At 44.0% G+C, this 20221-nt stretch overlaps 1 protein-coding gene and 1 non-coding gene across 2 annotated transcripts in view; one reads left to right on the top strand and one right to left on the bottom strand.

Annotated features, from left to right (window-relative positions):
• The window catches only part of LOC126278612 (uncharacterized), a 1203842-nt gene that overhangs the window by 779432 nt on the left and 404189 nt on the right, over positions 1-20221 (top strand). The gene's annotated exons all lie outside the window — the stretch shown is intronic.
• On the bottom strand, positions 7789-7863 carry Trnal-caa (transfer RNA leucine (anticodon CAA)). The gene has a single exon. It is a non-coding gene; the product is annotated as a tRNA-Leu (tRNA).

Raw genomic sequence — 20221 nt, forward strand, 5'->3', positions numbered from 1 at the left:
TTTTTACTTTACATTTCCCTTCACGTATCCACTTCACTATCACATTGGAAACAGTGGACCTAGGGATGTTTAGGAGTGTGGAAATCTCGCGTACACACATATGACACAAGTGACACCCAGTCGCCTGACCACGGTCGAAGTCCGTGAGTTCCGTGGAGCACCACATTCTGCTATCTCACGATTTCTAATGACTACTGAGGTCGCTAATATGGAGTACCTGGCAGTAGAGGGCAGCAAAAAACACCTAATATGAAAAACGTATGTTTTTGGGGGTGTCTGGATACTTTTGATCACACAGTGTAGCTTCTGGTCCCTAACAAATTAGTTCACCGACTTAACTCTTGTTGTGTACCCCTTCACTCGTCCTTCATAGGCTGTCGTTCAGTCGGCAAAAACAGCGTTGAAGAAAAATCGACTAAATACCGTAACTAACAAAGACCGCATAACTCAAATTTGGGGACAGCACCTGTAAGTTTGTAAAATTTCCGGCATACTGGATTTTAGAGAACTTACTTGAAACCCCTTTAAATTTCATTGTACTCTAGCTTTATCGCGTCCAAAACATGTTGTAAATGGCCATAAAGTCTGTATTTGCTGTACAGCTAATAATGATGCATGTTAATGACTGATTTACTTCAAGCAGCCAGGAGTACTCTAATACGAAATCAGCCAGAAGTACACTAATCCGATCCCAATGATTTTAACGTTCCGTACAGTTATTGAGACACTGCTGCTCGTTATTTATTTCACCAGGTCGTTCAGTATGCTTCTTGAAAACAAGTGCTCGTCATAATTCCTCGTGATGTTCACGAATCACCTCATGCGGAGTTTCAAGTATGACAAGAAAGCTCCCACGCAAATAACTTACTAATTCACTCAGTATGTCCAAACTTTCAACAAATCGTTCAAAATTGAAGTCGCTTTATATTTACAAAATAAGAACCGACAAAATGCAAGATTTCCTTTATTTTTATACAAATTGTATAGCGCTTTTTAAACTGGTGTGTACAATAAGACAGTTCAAGGTCGACGCCTAGAGACGCAGCTGCAGCAGAAAGCACTACACAAAGTGCGGAAAATGCTTGATTTCAACTGGATGATGATTCGGGAAGCCAATAAGAAAAACTGGAGCACTTCTGTACTTGCGGTAATTCCTAGGACATGCAGCACAAACACGGAAAGCAGTTTATAAAAGAAATCCAGAATTTACGATGCCAAACTAAACATAAATAAAATAAAATACGAATTAAATGACTGCGTGGTGTCTGTTCTTTTGGACATGTCCGAAACAAGAGACAACAAGCATTCATATAATTTATTTGCTTAGATGGGCAATGCAGATGCTTAAGTACCTCCGACCTCCTACGGGAATCTCAGAGTAGCGAGCATGGAGGAAATGGACAGGGATTGCTGATACGATGCGCCTAGTAGGAGAGTTGTTCAGCCGTGAGGTGTCCGAAGACAGTCCGTGCGTATGTCGTGAGCTCTGCAGACAAGGGTAGTGAGCACGGCTTTACGTTGCATCACGCAATGCGTCTCTGAACTTATGAGAAGCGTTAGCCTCGGACAAAAGGAAAAATCCATGGTAGCGGAGCACAGCCTTAGTGAAGAACACACGTTTCAGTTTGAAGAAACCAAGATACTGTAGAGGGCGAATGGTTTGTGGGACTCTGTTATTAATATTATTAAAGAGGCAGTGGAGATACGGGTCAGTGATAACCTGGTCAATCGGGATAGTGGCTTCCAACTCAGCACAGCGTGGAACACGACATTATCAAGAATGAGACGAGAGCAAACCGATGGAGGCAGGTCTGTGGCGGCGGATGGAATAAACAGGCCGCACTGAGACGAGATGCCAAGACCCTGCGTACGTGCCTCCTCCCCCCCCCCCCCTCAAACACACGCGCCGCGACACCTGATTGGCCCAACCGGCGTCAAGGATGCAGAGAAGCCTGTGGTGCAGCGGCTTTGAAGACCCGACGGGACGTGAACCCGACACTTCGCCTGAAGATGGCAAGTGAGAAATTTGCTGAAACATTGTCGGAGCACGACGCGTTGACTCGGCTGTCAACCCGAGAAGATTTTGTCATAAAAATGGTTCAAATGGCTCTGAGGCCTATGCGACTTAACATTTGAGGTCAATAGTCCTCTAGAACTTAGAACTACTTAAACCTAACTAACCTAAGAACATCACACACATCCATACTCGAGGCAGGATTCGAACCTGCGACCTTTGCGGTCACGCGGTTCCGGACTGAAGCGCCTAGAGCCGCTTGGCCACAGCAGCCGGCGAAGATTTTGTCATCTAAAATGATGTTTTACTGTGAACACCGAACGACGCAAAATACGCAACATTTCGAGTTCTTAAATTTTATTTCCATTTTTTTTCAAGTTAAATTTCAGCAGCATATGACTGTAATCTACTACTTTGATCGTTAAGTATTTCGGTACGGTCCCATACATTGGGCCCAACAATTAAAACTAGACGAGTATAAACAGAGTAATCCAGATATGTTGAAATAATACAAATGGATTCACACTTTTTTTTGAGGAATCTCATGAAGGTAATGCAGCTCTTTTTGGGTTTCCTACACTTCAGACTTCAGTTCACAGACATCTTCAGGAACGTGTATTAACTCTTCTGGCACCAATAGCGGCATACGACTTTCAGGCATACTCATGACTAATGCAACAATGTCCCATTGAGGAAACATCTCCCATTCCCTCATGAAGACTTCCCATGGGTCCTTAAGGGTCTCCGAATAGAGCTCATTGTTCCTTCTCCTTCTCTGGTCCGAAACGTTCCAATGGGATTTAAATCAGTGCTTCAAGCAGGCCATCCTTAATATGAATATCCGCTTCATCCAAGACCCGACGATATGAGCTTATGTTGTCGTGCATTAGTGTAAAACCAACGTCAAAAGATGGAGCGAAACGATAACATGCTCCAAACGAATTTCTTCCGCATACCCATGCGCTCCGCGATGACTATATCCGACCTTCAAGTATCTGTTTCCTGCCCACATCATTAGAGAACCTGTAATGACGTCCTGGATGAGAATGTGTGAGGGGAAGAGCTTTCCCGACGACTTTTTCTGACCCTGTGTCTACTGCCAGGCGATCGCAGACCAAACATCGACTCATCAGTCAACAACACTGGCTCCCACAGTTGTACTCTCCAGCTGCGGTATTCGTCTGGTTGTTCTCTGGTGAGTTCTGGGCCCGTAGCGGGTCGTCTGGCTCAGCACTGGCTTCTCGCTTTCTTCTTCGCATATAGTTATCTCACTGATACTAATCTCTTGAGTCTGGTGGAACCGATTTCGTGCTTCGACGGTGCTAGTGTGACGGTTGGCAATGAAGTCGTAAAAAGTTGTCACCTGTTGCTCGTGCTGGCCTTCTGGTTTCATTGCGTAGCTTCCAGACTCCTGTTCCTACTTAGGTTTTGGAAAGTGATAAAGATGTAGTTCCCAACATTTCTGCAGTACAATACATACTGCGACCATCTTCCACCAAAGCAACAGATGTTGCAGCTCTTTCAGGAATTACGTGTTTACGAGAGCGCTACATCAGCGTTATCTGTTATCCAGTGATGTGCTAGAGTCAACAACATTAGAATAATAAACAATCGTCGAGTAACTGTTTACTCGAAAAGAAAAGTCAAGTACACTCCCATAGAATATCCTGTCTAAAGACACAGAACGAATTGGTACACATTGAAGAGAGAATTAGGCAAAACGTAGACGCTAGTTGAGGTATAACAGCAGAAATTTTTAGTGAACACTGATGACAATGTACAGAACATCATGACATCTGTAGACTAATAATTATAGATACTACGAGTAGTATGTATTTGGATCGGTTAGTACCTGCAAATACGCAAGGCACAAGGCACATGCTATTAATGTTTGTTTTCCCCTCACCGGGAGGTCAGGTATTGAAGTGTGGACGCCTGGACGCAAAACGGAAAATCTATATTGTCTGGAGTGGTATACTATGTGGTGCAGTTACGAATGTGTGTAAAACATCGGGTAGTGAATTATGTGGCCTATTTGTTGGACACGGAGAAAAACAAGTAAGACATTGAAGTAGGTACATATTAATGAACCAATGATCACAATATCTGTACCTGTATCCCTAACTCCTTGCATTACAAGTTACGTTTTTTGTGCCGACCATTGTGGATTCACGGCTGTCACAAAAGAGTTGGGGCATTATTTACTGAATGACTCTGTAGATTTGGCATACGTCTTGTCAGCTGGAGGTTTCGAAATCGGCGCGTCTTGAACGAACCGCCTGGCCCGATCATAACCCGTCAGGTTTTCTTATAGTTCCTGTGCTCACTTTCAATACACTGTTGTGCAAAATTTAAGAACGAAAGCAAGTTTCGAAACATGCTCTTCCGTCAAGTATACACAGCTCGTTGAAACTTGGACCATACATAGAAAGAACTGCTATAGCATCGTAAAGACGGTAACGGAAATAAATGCGCAATGAGACGAAGGGAAATGCTACTTTTGTTCAATGAAATTAATTACAAAGAACTGACTGCTATTCATGATGATCTCTGGATATTAGAAACGGCGCGACTTTGTTCTTACTCAGGTGTAAGGTCGCCACCGACAGCTATTCATGCTGTGCATTTCGTTCCCATCCTGGCCACAAGGTCGTTAAGGAGTTCTCGTAGCAGGACATTGTATGGCTGCACCAGTGCGGTTAACAACTACTGTACAGTCGTTCGATCGAGTGGAAGTGGTGCTGAACCGCGAATTTATATTCAAAACCTTTTCTTAAAAATTTACTTTATTTACTACCGATTCATCAAGAATATTAACAAATTTAATCACACTACGTGAGCGTCGAAGTGGTTGCCAGTGGGTAACTCACGAAAACAAATCAAATTTCTTTAAAAAAAATGGAGATTTTATTCCTAAAAGCCATTTTTTTAAAACAGATTTAAAATTATTATCAGAAAGCACCCTCTAAATATCAAGTTACAATTTATTCACAGGCAGAAACAACACATTTTGACTATAAGAGCTTTTTGAGGTGAGAACCTTGCCTCTCCCTTTTGACACGGCCGTAGTCACGACCGCACGCAACAACCTCTGGTGATGATCTTCAACACGCCTGATTACTTTAAAGTAAAAATATTAACAACTCACACAAGTACATAAACTATGCACCCCGTAGGAGGGATGGAAATGGTACAAGACACTAACATCAAAAGATTAACTTGCCACCGAAGGTGCAAACTGATTTAGAAAAAAAAACTCTTACGGTGGAAGGGTGGCGACTTTATACACTATAATGACCATTTAAATAAAATCCATGAAATGCACTCTTACATAAGATATACAAGGTTAGCCAAACATGCTCTACATTACACATATACCCCTCTCAAGATGATAGGCAAGATAAAAACATATTTCAGGAATTCGGCGCTCACTGCAAGCAATAAAATCGTTAACACTGAATCCGACAAACATGACAGACGCAGCTATTACCGTACGGCAAAACCGACAGACACTAACTGCCTAACAATTGCGGACGAGAGACAGACGAGCAAGCTGGAGACGAGAGACTGGCCAAGAAAACAAGTAGAATTTAACAAGTAAATGAAACAACATATCAGCAATCACTTAACTTCAAATAAACTGCCGTTTGTGGATAAGACCTGGCGCAGCACTCCCAAAACTCTCTCCCGAACCGTCCGCTGACAACCGCATCAACGGACGCAGGAAGGGGTGCAGATCTCCCGTCTCACAGCGTCGCAGCTCGCACCGGCCAGACTCATGTCGTGGGTTGACTCCTGTTGCTCTCGTGTCGGCCTTGAAGCCACTGCCCCTCGCTATATGTCATGACTCACTGGACTGACGTGGCGACCTCACATGCGCTGACGCTCAAGACGGACAAGGCATCTCGTGTCTTTGTGCGCGACCGACCAACCGATCGATCCAACCGCCAAAGCCCATTGCCTGAACAAACCCGAGCAGACTGGCGTCCTAACACATACGAGCACTCCGGACGACAGACAGACAGTGACTGCCCTACACTGACCCTGCTGACCAACTGACCAGACTCGCCGGCTAGTGAACTCATAGCGCCCCTTAAATACACAACAACAGGCTATCTTTCCCCTTTCACACCAGAGGGAGTCACCAAAGCTGCGATTGTCACAGTGGCACCACCTCCAGGAACGGAGGGCGACTGCTTTACACTACGCTTTTCAAAATTGCAAATTTTACCACGGCTCAGGTGCCATACGTCTCTCGATGGATTTTAAGTCACAAGAACAGGCAGGTCTGTCCGTCTGCTGGAAATCCCCTTGTTCCAAGAGATCCTCCACCTGAAGTGCAGTCGCTTATGTCATCCGTAAAAACTGAGTCAGGGCGGAATTCACCCCCGAAAAGATGCATATGAGAAAGGATTACAGGGCCACAACAACGTTAACTCCTGAATCTACCCTGTTGGAAGATTTCACGGTCAGTGCTCCTATGAAACACTACGCCTCCCTATGCTTTCTCGAGTTGCAGTCGTGTGTATCCCTTGTGGCAGAAGATACGCCAGGCCAGGGCCTTTTACCGGGCAGGAGGGGAGAGGGTACGGGTCGCGGTACGGCGCCGCTCCATCATTTCCAGCGCCGTAAGCCGCAGTGCGGGCGCCGCTACCGGCTTGGACGTAAGCACCGGCCGACCAATTAAAACGCGAGCTGCTTTACTGCCGCCGCTATGATTTAGCGGCACACAACGGCGTGCGGACGCAGACGCCGCAGCGATGGTTCCGCGCCGGATTTGCGCAGTAAAATTCGGCCGGCGCTATCTAACCGGCTGCCGGATACCTCGCTCTTCCCCCACTACCGCCCCACAGTCGCTTCCCCCTCGGCACGTCACTGCAATTACGGGACTCGGGTTTGTGTAATTGGAACGCACGGGTGCAAACAACCCCGGGAGCCCGGCCGCTGCTGCCCCGTTCTCGTTTGCTTCGCTCGCCTCCACCTCTCTCCGCGCCGGCTCGCCTGCGTACACACACAGACCTCGTATCTAGCTGTGCGTGTAACAATACCGCGCCGGCCGCACGCACGCATTCCCGCGAGACCGCCGAGAGCGTGTGGACGGCGCGGTGAGGCGGGGTTGGCAGCACGCACCACTCCGTTCGGGACCGCCGCGGGAAGCGACAATTCACAAACAGTGCGAGATGCCGTGCTGGCAGAACTACAGCCCGCCGCCCAGCCGTGAACGTGGCGACACGCTGCGGACACTGTGGCCTACAAACGACCATGCCTTGTCAGTCCACAGCGTGACAATACAGCAACATCTGCTAGCGTTACACAGAAGCTACTTTTAGTGGATACATGGAAGAATCCTGGAGACACTAAAAGGTATCAAATAGATTATATAATGGTAAGGCAGAGATTTAGGAATCGTTTTAAATTGTAGGACATTTCCAGTCGCAGATGTGGACTCTGACCACAATCTATTGGTTATGAACTGTAGGTTGAAACTGAAGAAACTGCAAAAAGGTGGGAAATTAAGGAGATGGGACCTGGATAAATTGAAAGAACCAGAGTTTTTACAGCGTATCAGGGAGAGCATAAGGGAACAATTGACAGGAATGGGGGAAAGAAAGACAGTAGAAGAAGAATGGGTAGCTCTGAGGATAAAGTAGGTCAAAAGACGAGGGCTGCTAGAAATCCTTGGGTAACAGAAGAAATATTGAATTTCAGAATGAGATTTTCACTCTGCAGCGGAGTGTGCGCTGATATGAAACTTCCTGGCAGATTAAAACTGTGTGCCCGACCGAGACTCGAACTCGGGACCTTTGCCTTTTGCGGGCAAGTGCTCTACCAACTGAGCTACCGAAGCACGGCTCACGTCCGGTACTCACAGCTTTACTTCTGGCAGTATCCGTCTCCTACCTTCCAAACTTTACAGAAGCTCTTCTGCGAACCTTGCAGAACTAGCACTCCTGAAAGAAAGGATATTGCGGAGACATGGCTGTGGCTAAGCCATGTCTCCGCAATATCCTTTCTTTCAGGAGTGCTAGTTCTGCAAGGTTCGCAGAAGAGCTTCTGTAAAGTTTGGAAGGTAGGAGACGGATACTGGCAGAAGTAAAGCTGTGAGTACCGGACGTGAGTCGTGCTTCGGTAGCTCAGTTGGTAGAGCACTTGCCCGCGAAAGGCAAAGGTCCCGAGTTCGAGTCTCGGTCGGGCACACAGTTTTAATCTGCCAGGAAGTTTCATATCAGCGCACACTCCGCTGCAGAGTGAAAATCTCATTCTGGAAACATCCCCCAGGCTGTGGCTAAGCCATGTCTCCGCAATATCCTTTCTTTCAGGAGTGCTAGTTCTGCAAGGTTCGCAGAAGAGCTTCTGTAAAGTTTGGAAGGTAGGAGACGGATACTGGCAGAAGTAAAGCTGTGAGTACCGGACGTGAGTCGTGCTTCGGTAGCTCAGTTGGTAGAGCACTTGCCCGCGAAAGGCATAGGTCCCGAGTTCGAGTCTCGGTCGGGCACACAGTTTTAATCTGCCAGGAAGTTTCATATCAGCGCACACTCCGCTGCAGAGTGAAAATCTCATTCTGGAAACATCCCCCAGGCTGTGGCTAAGCCATGTCTCCGCAATATCCTTTCTTTCAGGAGTGCTAGTTCTGCAAGGTTCGCAGAAGAGCTTCTGTAAAGTTTGGAAGGTAGGAGACGGATACTGGCAGAAGTAAAGCTGTGAGTACCGGACGTGAGTCGTGCTTCGGTAGCTCAGTTGGTAGAGCACTTGCCCGCGAAAGGCAAAGGTCCCGAGTTCGAGTCTCGGTCGGGCACACAGTTTTAATCTGCCAGGAAGTTTCATATCAGCGCACACTCCGCTGCAGAGTGAAAATCTCATTCTGGAAACATCCCCCAGGCTGTGGCTAAGCCATGTCTCCGCAATATCCTTTCTTTCAGGAGTGCTAGTTCTGCAAGGTTCGCAGAAGAGCTTCTGTAAAGTTTGGAAGGTAGGAGACGGATACTGGCAGAAGTAAAGCTGTGAGTACCGGACGTGAGTCGTGCTTCGGTAGCTCAGTTGGTAGAGCACTTGCCCGCGAAAGGCAAAGGTCCCGAGTTCGAGTCTCGGTCGGGCACACAGTTTTATTCTGCCAGGAAGTTTCAATATTGAATTTAATTGATGAAAGGAGAAAAATAAAAATGCAGTAAATGAAGCAGGCAAAAAGGAATACAAACGTCTCAAAAATGAGATCGACAGGAAGTGCAAAATGGCTAAGTGGGGATGGCTAGAGGACAAATGTAAGGATGTAGAATCTAATCTCACTAGGGGTAAGATAGATACTGCCTACAGGAAAATTAAAGAGACCTTTGGAGAGAAGAGAAACCACTTGTATGAATATCAAGAGCTCAGATGGCAACCCAGTTCTAAGCAAAGAAGGGAAGGCAGAAAGGTGGAAAGAGTATATAGAAGGTTTATACAAGGGCGATGTACTTGAGGACAATATTATGGAAATGGAAGAGGAAATAGGAGTTAAGATAGTGCGTGAAGAGTTTGACAGTGCACTGAAAGACCTGAGTCGAAACAAGGCCCCCGGAGTAGACAACATTCCGTTAGAACTACTGACGGCCTTGGGAGAGACAGTCATGACAAAACTCTACCAGCTGGTGAACAAGATGTATGAGACAGGCGAAATACCCTCAGACTTCAAGAAGAATATAATAATTCCAATGCCAAAGAAAGCAGGTGCTGACAGATGTGAAAATTACCGAACTATCAGTTTAATAAGTCACAGCTGCAAAATACTAACGCGAATTCATTACAGACGAATGGAAAAACTGGTAGATGCGGACCTCGGGGAGGATCAGTTTGGATTCCGTAGAAATCTTGGAACATGTGAGGCGATACTGACCTTACGACTTATCTTAGAAGAAAGATTAAGAAAAGGTAAACCCACGCTTCTAGCATTTGTAGACTTAGAGAAAGCTTTTGACAATATTGACTGGAATACTCTCTTTCAAACTCTGAAGGTGGCAGGGGTAAAATACAGGGAGCGAAAGGCTATTTACAATTTGTACAGAAACCAGATGGCAGTCATAAGAGTCGAAGGGCATGAAAGGGAAGCAGTGGTTGGGAAAGGAGTGAGACAGGGTTGTAGCCTCTCCCCGATGCTATTCAATCTGTATATTGAGCAAGCAGTAAAGGAAACAAAAGAAAAATTTGGAGTAGGTATTAAAATCCATGGAGAAGAAGTAAAAACTTTGAGGTTCGCCGATGACATTGAAATTCTGTCAGAGATGGCAAAGGACTTAGAGGAGCAGTTGAACGGAATGGACAGTGTCTTGAAAGGAGGACATAAGATGAACATCAACAAAACAAAACAAGGATATTGGAATGCAGTCAAATTAAATCGGGTGATGCTGAGGGAATTAGATTAGGGAATGAGACACTTAAAGCAGTAATGGAGTTTTGCTATTTAGGAATTAAAATAACTGATGATGGTCGAAGTAGAGAGGATATAAAATGTAGACTGGCAATGGCAAGGAAAGCGTTTCTGAAGAAGAGAAAGTTGTTAACATCGAATATAGATTTATGTATCAGGAAGTCGTTTCTGAAAGTATTTGTATGGAGTGTAGCCATGTATGGAAGTGAAACATGGAAGATAACTAGTTTGGACAAGAAGAGAATAGAAACTTTCGAAATGTGGTGCTACAGAAGAATGCAGAAGATAAGGTGGATAGATCACGTAACTAATGAGGAAGTATTGAATAGGATTGGGGAGAAGAGAAGTTTGTAGCACAACTTGACTAGAAGAAGGGATCGGTTGGTAGGACATGTTTTGAGGCATCAAGGGATCACAAATTTAGCATTGGAGGGCAGCGTGTAGGGCAAAACTCGTAGAGGGAGACCAAGAGATGAATACACTAAGCAGATTCAGAAGGATGTAGGTAGCAGTAGGTACTGGGAGACGAAGGAGCTGGCACATTGTTTATTTTATTCATATTTTATTAGCCGTGCATCAAGATATAAGTATTTAATTAAATACATCTACTTCAAACAATACCACGTTATGTACCATAGGCTTTCATAAACTCTGCTCATAAGAATTCAACTGCGAGAATTGTTGTAAAATCTGACTGAGAGCAAGAACATGAAAGTACCTATTTGGTTACCTGTCTGTCTAAACATTCGTAATGTCAAGAACACTGTCTGAATTCAACACTGTGAATCATTAAACTTTTAAACTGATAAAATGGCAATGGAAAAACTCAGTGTTCCATTTTTGTGTAATTTAATTTTGGCTTAGCTGTTGCACAATGGAGACGATGTAAAAATGCTGTTGTCTTGAAAGCGCGTCGCATTTGCTGAGGTACAACTAACTTACTGATGTGCGTTCTCTTTTAAAATGAAGGCAAATCATACTTGGTTCATAACAGATCTGAATAAAAGTGATAACTCATATTTTATCACGGACTTTGAATGCGGGCAATGACTTTGGGATCAATTACAACAAAAATGTAATTAGTTTTCTGATTAAAAAGATCTGTATTGAAAAAATATCTTTTTCTTTGCTTCACAAACATTAATAAATAAAAAATTACAGTTTTGAGTGGACAAGTGTAAGCATTCGTTAACATCAAATGAGACCTTTTCAAAAACGCAACTCGTATAAATGACATTAAATATTCAAGTTATTCCTATCACTAAATTCAGACTGTTTCATGGCTGTTTATATGTCCGTATACTTAAGTCTCTCGATGTCTGAACGAAGAATGCGTAACAACAAGCTGCCACAATAAGGTACATTTTCTGTAATCAATTGCCTTTCATTAAATTCTCTTCTATTACTCATAAAAAAATCATAATAAAATATTCTTCTCGAAATGCTTCAGTCTCTTTCCTCATTTCAAACAATTAATTAGTAAATCAACATGTTCCACTTCCTCAGAATATAACTACAACTGTACCAGTCGGCCTATACCGTGCAGCTACTCATGACACACCACTGCCGACTGTCTGTCTCTCCTCATGTCACTACTACGAGGAGTACGTACAACCTACACCTACAATGTTAAATTTCCAATACTGATGACCCATTATCTTAGAAACTTTGACTGATAGAGGTTTGAAATTTTTGTGAAGGATAGCTGAAACAGAAAAATAATATACAGACTAATAATTAGTTAGTTGTGATTTTTTAAAATTTATTTTCTATTTGTTTTGAGTCTACTTTTATTTTCAATTTGATGTGAGTCTACTTTTGCTAAGTTAAAATCATTAAAGGTGGAAATGTTTTGGTAGTACAGTAGTAGCAGTATGAAAAACCGGTAACACAGAGTAGAATCACATACACGTATCTGTAGTAGCTCCTGACGGAATGCGTGAAATATTAACAAAGGACATTTTCACGAAATCAACTTTAAATGTTTCATTTGATATTAACTCCCATATGGAGGCTTGCCAGCTCCTACAAACAGCCAGGCCCGGGTCCTGTTCTTGATCATCCTGCAAACTTAAAAGCTTCTTTGATTCTTTCCTTGCCTCTTGCTTCTTCACTCATTTCCTCTGCTACACGCTGAGCTTTCTTGACCCTAAGTCGATCCATTCGCAGTAGGGCTTGCACTTTGTTGGCTGCTGGAGTGATATCAAGCTGCTCTAGTACCCTAATTCTTCCCTTACTACCGTCATTAAACGCTATCACAATATCAAAAACACCGAAGCATAAAATTTTCACTCCTACAAAGAGATTTTTTAGTATGGGGGTGCGAATGACAATATTGAAAGATTCATTTCGGTTTTGCGTTCGACCAGGGAGACATTTGGAAATAAGGTTAGGATGAGCTAACACTCTATACACGGGATTAATAGCTTCCATCGCTGCAGATAGTATGCTATTTTAGTGCCTAAATTATTCGTCTGTACCCCCTGACTGAGGTTTGCGGTACTTGCACCATGAATCAGCACCAGGTGGGCAAAGGCCACATATAGGTGTATCATCAGTGGATAATTTGTGGTGGGATGTGGCGACACTGCTCTTTTCATCCCTTGTAGGTCATGTGTCTTGTTTCTTATTGCCATTCCATAGTAGTGCTGGAGTTCATTAGTGTTTTTGTCTGTAAATCTTCCTTTACCATTTAGAGTCTCCACAAAATTCATGTTCAATACCTCCATTTTTGCGTACACATGGCGACCAGCCTCTTAACACGAACTTTTACATGAGATCAAGGAATAAGTAGCTGAAAACCACAGCCTTCTAGGCTGAATATTGACGGAGATATAAACACTTAAGAAAGTCAGTGCAGAATGGCTGGATTTTTTTACGCCTGCACTATTAACTTCAAAATATAAAAAAAACCTACACTTCCCATTGGAATTAATCGATAAATGATTAATCAAATTATTCAGGAGAGATCAAATATTATTAAGACATAATAAGAGGAAAATGCCAATTTTTGAGCAATTTGACCATGCCCCCTTTAACAGTGCGCATCATCTCTCGTGCATCTTGTAAAGCAGAGATGATCCAAGAAAGCGTCCCGGCGATACAGTACCTCTGATGACACTTCTCGCATATAATTTCTAACAGTAAATGGACGCTTAAGCGTCCATGACATCCAAATACTAGACAAATGACCATGAAATTATCCGCAGCCCCCTATCAACATTATAACGTTTTATGTTAGTGTGGCAGTTCATATAGTTACTGATCAATCTGAACTGCTGAATATCTATAGAACCAAAATAGTATCCTCACACAAGACGTGGTGCATCCAATTTGAAAGGGGTAAAACCATGATGTTCTACCATGTTTGCGGGTGCACTGCGTGTCCCCATCTCTTGCAATACCAGGATACGTCCAGCGTTGTCGAACGTGATCGTGTTGGTGATGCTGGAGTTCTGGTGTAGGGAGGCGTAATGCTGTATAGCCGTACTTATCGTGAAATCCTTGGACATGGTAGATTTACGAGCCAGCATTGTTGTGCAATATGAGTCTTTTCAGGTGCGTATTCAGCCCTGGCAACATATTTACGGATAACAATATAGGACTGCATCGAACAGTTCAGGTGGATGATCTGTTGGAACGAGATGAGAGTCGACAAATGGGCAAGCCTTTCTGTTCCGCCGACTTCAACGCCACCGAGAACATGTGGGGGAGAAACGTATGGCGGGACGTCCACATGAACGAAAGAATATCCGGCAGTTATAAATCGCACTGGTGCAGGAATGCAACCTTGTTTTACAAGAACTCATTACCGACCTTGGGGTCAGGATTAGAGCACGTTGCCGAACAGGCTGGAGGCCTCACACCTCACACACAACTCAGAATCATATCTCGCCGTTTTTAATGTCCATGAAAGCACCATGAATAGCGGTGACTTTTTTGGAATTATTTTCATTAAATAAACATATACGTATTTCTTTCCATTACCATCTCTGCTATACTGTAGCAGTTCTTTGTATATATGGTCCATGTTTCATCGAGCTGTGTCACTTTGCAGTGACACAGGATTCGATAATTAATTTAGTTCTTATGTTTCGCACAGCAGTATATTGAAAGTGAGCACAATAACTATAAGAAAAACTCACTGGTTTACATGTAATAATAATATCCACACTGGCCGTGTTGTGTCCTGCCCACTCGTGAAATATGGAGTGCCTAGGAAACCTGCTTGCTCGGATCGCTAGACAAAAATTCAAGCAAATAGTATTAATGAGTTTTTATTACAGAAAATAAATGATAATACCTAACATTGAGAATTTACAATGATGTGTCGCAAGCAAAGGGCGACAGGCAAATAATGTCCTGCAGTATATACAATTCCAATACAGGTCCAGTAATATAGTTACTAAGTTGCTGCTATACAAGTGCTTAATCAAGATTAACTGGGCTGCAGCCAGGCGGCGCGCCGCTTGTATTCTCTTCGTATCGGAGGCGCTGCCGTCGGGTTGTCGTCCTGGAGAGGGGTCCGTAAGCGTGTAGTTGGCTGACGTCTTCTTCTCAGCCCTCTCTGCTTTAACGCTCCCGCGTGGTGTGCCGGCGCTTGTCCTTACTCCGGAATAGGCAGCACCGAATGCCTTTTACTAGCAATGTAAAAATATCTATAGTTCAAAATGACATTGTAACAAAATTATCTTACAAAAACTGATACTCCATAACTGAGTTTATGCTTAAAATTCTAGAAACACTCGGTGCGGCAATACATCGATAAGTGAACCATAAAACCCTGACCTTACAAGGGGACCCTCGACACTGTAAATCACGGATTTTGATGCGCTTCAGATATGGCAATATGGCGCTTACTCTGAGTACATGGCTATCCGGTTTTTTAACGAAAGGGCCTTGGCTTTTGAGAAAATCGATTTTGAAGTTAATTGCGCAGTTTTTATGCTCGCTGCTGTTGTGTTCTTCAGTCCTGAGACTGTTTTGATGCAGCTCTCCATGCTACCCTATCCTGTGCAAGTTTCTTCATCTCCCAGTACTTACTGCAACCTACATCCTTCTGAATCTGCTTAGTGTATTCATCTGTTGGCTCCCTCTACGATTTTTACCGTCCACGCTGCCCTCCAACGCTACATTTGTAATCCCTTTATGCCTCAGAACATGTCCTACTAACCGGTCCCTTCTTTTTGTCAAGTTGTTCCACAAACTCCTCTTCTCCCCAATTCTATTCAATACCTCCTCATTAGTTATGTGATCTACCCATCTAATCTTCAGCATTCTTCTGTAGCACCACATTTTGAAAGCTTCTATCCTCTTCTTGTCCAAACTATTTATCGTCCATGTTTCAATTCCATACATGGCTACACTCCATACAGATACTTTCAGAAACGACTTCCTGACACTTAAGTCTATACTCATCTACATCTACGTGACTACTCTGCAATTCACATTTAAGTGCTTGGCAGAGGGTTCATCGAACCACAATCATACTATCTCTCTACTATTCCACTACCGAACAGCGAGCGGGAAAAACGAACACCCAAACCTTTCTGTTCGAGCTCTGATTTCTCTTATTTTATTTTGATGATCATTCCTACCTATGTAGGTTGGGCTCAACAAAATATTTTCGCATTCGGAAGAGAAAGTTCGTGACTGAAATTTTGTAAAAAGGTTTCGCCGCGACGAAAAACGATGTTAACAAATTTCTCTTCTTCAGAAATGCTTTCCATGCCATTGCCAGTCTGCTTTTTATATCCTCTCTGCTTCGACCATCATCAGTTACTTTGCTCCCCAAATAGCAAAACTCCTTTACTGCCCGTAACATTACATATATTCCCAGCAAGTCAGCGTACCGCAGCGGTAAAGGTTCACGGCTACCACACTGGAGGTACCGTGTTCCAATCCTGCTTGTGGAGTAGATTTTCGGCGTATTTAATCGCATTTGTGGTTTCGCCTTTTGATTCTTTGTTCAACCCCTCTACTTGTGGATCTTCTTCTGGGTGCACTACCGCATTTCACAGAATTTTTCTAACACACGACACTAGAGACACTTTGCGAGCAATTGACGCTGTAGTTAGATGCGACCGTAAGGGAATGCAACACGCATCCTCATTGGCTGCCACAAGGAACTGGGGTTCCCGTTACGGCTAACGGTATTCAGGGGAGAGAGGACGACGATGGGCGGAGATAGATTTTAGGTAATGCAAGAAGCGACCGTTGCACGAACATTTGGAACTCCAACTGCGAACCACAAACGGAATGAATATTTGAAATATTAATTACTGAATATATCTTTTTAATTTCGCACACGTTAAACTGTTTGTTGATATTCTTTGAAATAAAATTGAAAAATTCGGTCGATTTTGGGGAAAAAAACACGAGCAGGATTCGAACGCGGTACTCCCGGCGCGGTAGCCTTGAACCTTCACCGCTGCGCTACGCTGACTTGCTCGGGATGTATGTTGGGCTCAACAAAATATTTTCGCATTCGGAAGAGAAAGTTGGTGACTGAAATTTCGTAAAAAGGTTTCGCCGCGACGAAAAACGATGTTAACAAATTTCTCTTCTTCAGAAACGCTTTGCATGCCATTGCCAGTCTGCTTTTAATATCTTCTCTGCTTCGACCATCATCAGTTACTTTGCTCCCCAAATAGCAAAACTCCTTTACTGCCCGTAACATTACATATATTCCCAGCAAGTCAGCGTACCGCAGCGGTAAAGGTTCACGGCTACCACACTGGAGGTACCGTGTTCCAATCCTGCTTGTGGAGTAGATTTTCGGCGTATTTAATCGCATTTGTGGTTTCGCCTTTTGATTCTTTGTTCAACCCCTCTACTTGTGGATCTTCTTCTGGGTGCACTACTGCATTTCACAGAATTTTTCTAACACACGACACTAGAGACACTTTGCGAGCAATTGACGCTGTAGTTAGATGCGACCGTAAGGGAATGCAACACGCATCCTCATTGGCTGCCACAAGGAACTGGGGTTCCCGTTACGGCTAACGGTATTCAGGGGAGAGGGGACGACGATGGGCGGAGATAGGTTTTAGGTAATGCAAGAAGCGACCGTTGCACGAACATTTGGAACTCCAACTGCGAACCACAAACGGAATGAATATTTGAAATATTAATTACTGAATATATCTTTTTAATTTCGCACACGTTAAACTGTTTGTTGATATTCTTTGAAATAAAATTGAAAAATTCGGTCGATTTTGGGGAAAAAAACACGAGCAGGATTCGAACGCGGTACTCCCGGCGCGGTAGCCTTGAACCTTCACCGCTGCGCTACGCTGACTTGCTCGGGATGTATGTAATGTTACGGTATACGAAGCACGCAATGAACCTCAAAACCGATTTTCTCAAAAACCCAGGCCCGTCGCTAAAAAACCCGGAATGCCAGGTCCTCACGTTAAGTGCCTCTACAACATATTTGAAGCGCATCAAAATCCGTGATTTACAGTATGGAGGGTCCTCTTGTTAGACAAAAAAGATAGAATCATAATTAAAATTTAAATTACAGAAAATAAACGCAAGATGCAAAAACACAACATGGCACACATGCCATCCTGCTTTGAGACAATATGTTACAAGAACTGAAAAACCTGAATTTCGCACATACAAGTGTCACCTAGCCTAACATAATAACACCAGATAGTTAGTCTATAACAAGAAGTCAACACAGCTGAACAATAATCAGGAAAGGTAGTGTGATGGATAGCTCAGAAACTTTGCAATTCAATAAACGATGTTTTAACAGTGTTTGAAACGCCCGCTAGTCCCGCTGGCAGAACAGGTAATAGGATTGACGAAAGGGGCGAAGGGTTGAGGTCAGTTTCTCCTTCTAATTATCATTTATTTTAATATAATAACCTTTACAATTACCGAATGCATCTCTTTCACGGCTGAATGCCTCCAACAAGGAATCTTAACAAAATAAAAACCCAATTAAGATACCAATAAAAATTCAAAAACAACATACGCAAAGTGCAATACAAATGGCTGATGGCCATAGTTAAACTTCAAAATCTTAAAATATATTACCATAATCTGTTAAAGGCAGGAGGCCGAAATGTTTAAGCTTGAAAGATAAGTTTAAAAATTAATTTTGCAAAATTTCAAGAAAACAATAGCGATAAGCCTGGTATTTAATGTACCTGACAACAGATGATTAAACACCGGAGGCACTAAGATAGCCTCCAGGGAGATTGGTCTGCCCTCGTTCAGTTAGGCGAGACAGGTGCTAAGCCCAAATATACTTCATCCGTCGGAACCGAACCATGGGACAGCCACGGACCGACCGACACAACGACTTGCTTGCCACCAATCGGTAGATGAGAATTCGAACACCAAATCTCTCCAACAGCGAACCACCGGAAAGGACCACCACATCATCAATGGAGTAGTAGCTGCCTGCTGGTTCGTCCGCTACTGCTGATCCGTCGCGACTGCACTGCTGGTGCGTCTCCCACTCACTTCCAGACACACGGAGGCGGAAATACTGAGTCGCACCCAACCATTCAGAGGAAACACGCCCACTGGCAAAACGACATCCCTGCACCAGGAAAGGACCGACCCCAGTTCCACAAGATGGTAACTGAAGGGGCGCAGACGCGCTCAGAGAACCAGTTACACGTCGCCCGATGAGACGACCCACCTCTCAGAGCCAGTATGCCGACAATATATAGAATACCTAGTCAAAGGATATCAATCCAACTACACACACAACCTGACAAACAATTGCACGAAGACCTGAACAATACCCAACAGTAGCTAAGCACACACGAAGACAAATCAGGAGTCGATGCACACAGATGCAGCCGACTCATGAACGATTGGCGAGCCAAAACACGTCTTCCGGTAGGACGACCGACCGACGATCCACCAAGACCGTGGCCGGCTCAAGTGGTGCGTGGAGGCAATGGTCGGCCGAGCCATGTCGATGCAGACCTCGCTGCGACTCCAACCCGACTACACCAGAGCCGCATTGCAACCCCCTGACTGGCAGGTCCGGATGGCGCACCAGACGAGTTCGAACTGACTGGCAAACCCGAACTCGCTATCCTAACTGCCGAAGCGAACAGACTTACGACAGACAACGACCGGGAAGTAATAGCAGTCAAGCAGACACTACGAGAGGGGGGATATATCGATACGCTCTGGTAACGCCGCTCAAGCTCAGGCAAAGCAGCAACTCAGTGACAGCAGTAGTTTAAATTAACGTAGTGAGGTGGAAGTACGTTAAAAGCAGGGTGTAAAATACACGATGGCGGGAACACGAGCCACGCTCAGTTCAGTGCCAGACTGCTGCACTGCTGCGCCACAGACTGACTGACTTGCAGACACCACGGCCAGTGGTCTGTCGAGAACGGGTGGCGTTGGCGCAGGAGCTGCTCTTGATGCCAGCGCCCTGCCGCTACAGAAACTTCTAAAGAAACAGGGATAGGCGTAAAACAAAGCGGAAGGCTGCAGGCAGAGAGGTGCTGGATGAACCCAAGGAATTCCTGGTCCTATGTATAGTTTCACCGAAGTTAGTGTCCAGCCCCTAGCAAATGAGACAGGAACGGAAACTGAGGCTAACAAAACAAATGTTGAATTGCTTAACTCCGTTTTCAAATGTTCTTTTAGAAAGGAAAACCAAGAGGAATTGCCCAAAATTACACCTCGTAACACCGAAAAGACGAATGAATAAGTATTAGTGTCAGTGAATGTTGGAAACAGCTGAAATCGTCAAAATTAAACAATACTCCACCCTCTGATGGAATCATTGTCAGAATCTATATTTAATTTGCGGCTGAGTTAAT

Source organism: Schistocerca gregaria, chromosome 6, assembly GCF_023897955.1.
Source record: "Schistocerca gregaria isolate iqSchGreg1 chromosome 6, iqSchGreg1.2, whole genome shotgun sequence".
Taxonomy (NCBI): Eukaryota; Metazoa; Arthropoda; class Insecta; order Orthoptera; family Acrididae; genus Schistocerca; species Schistocerca gregaria.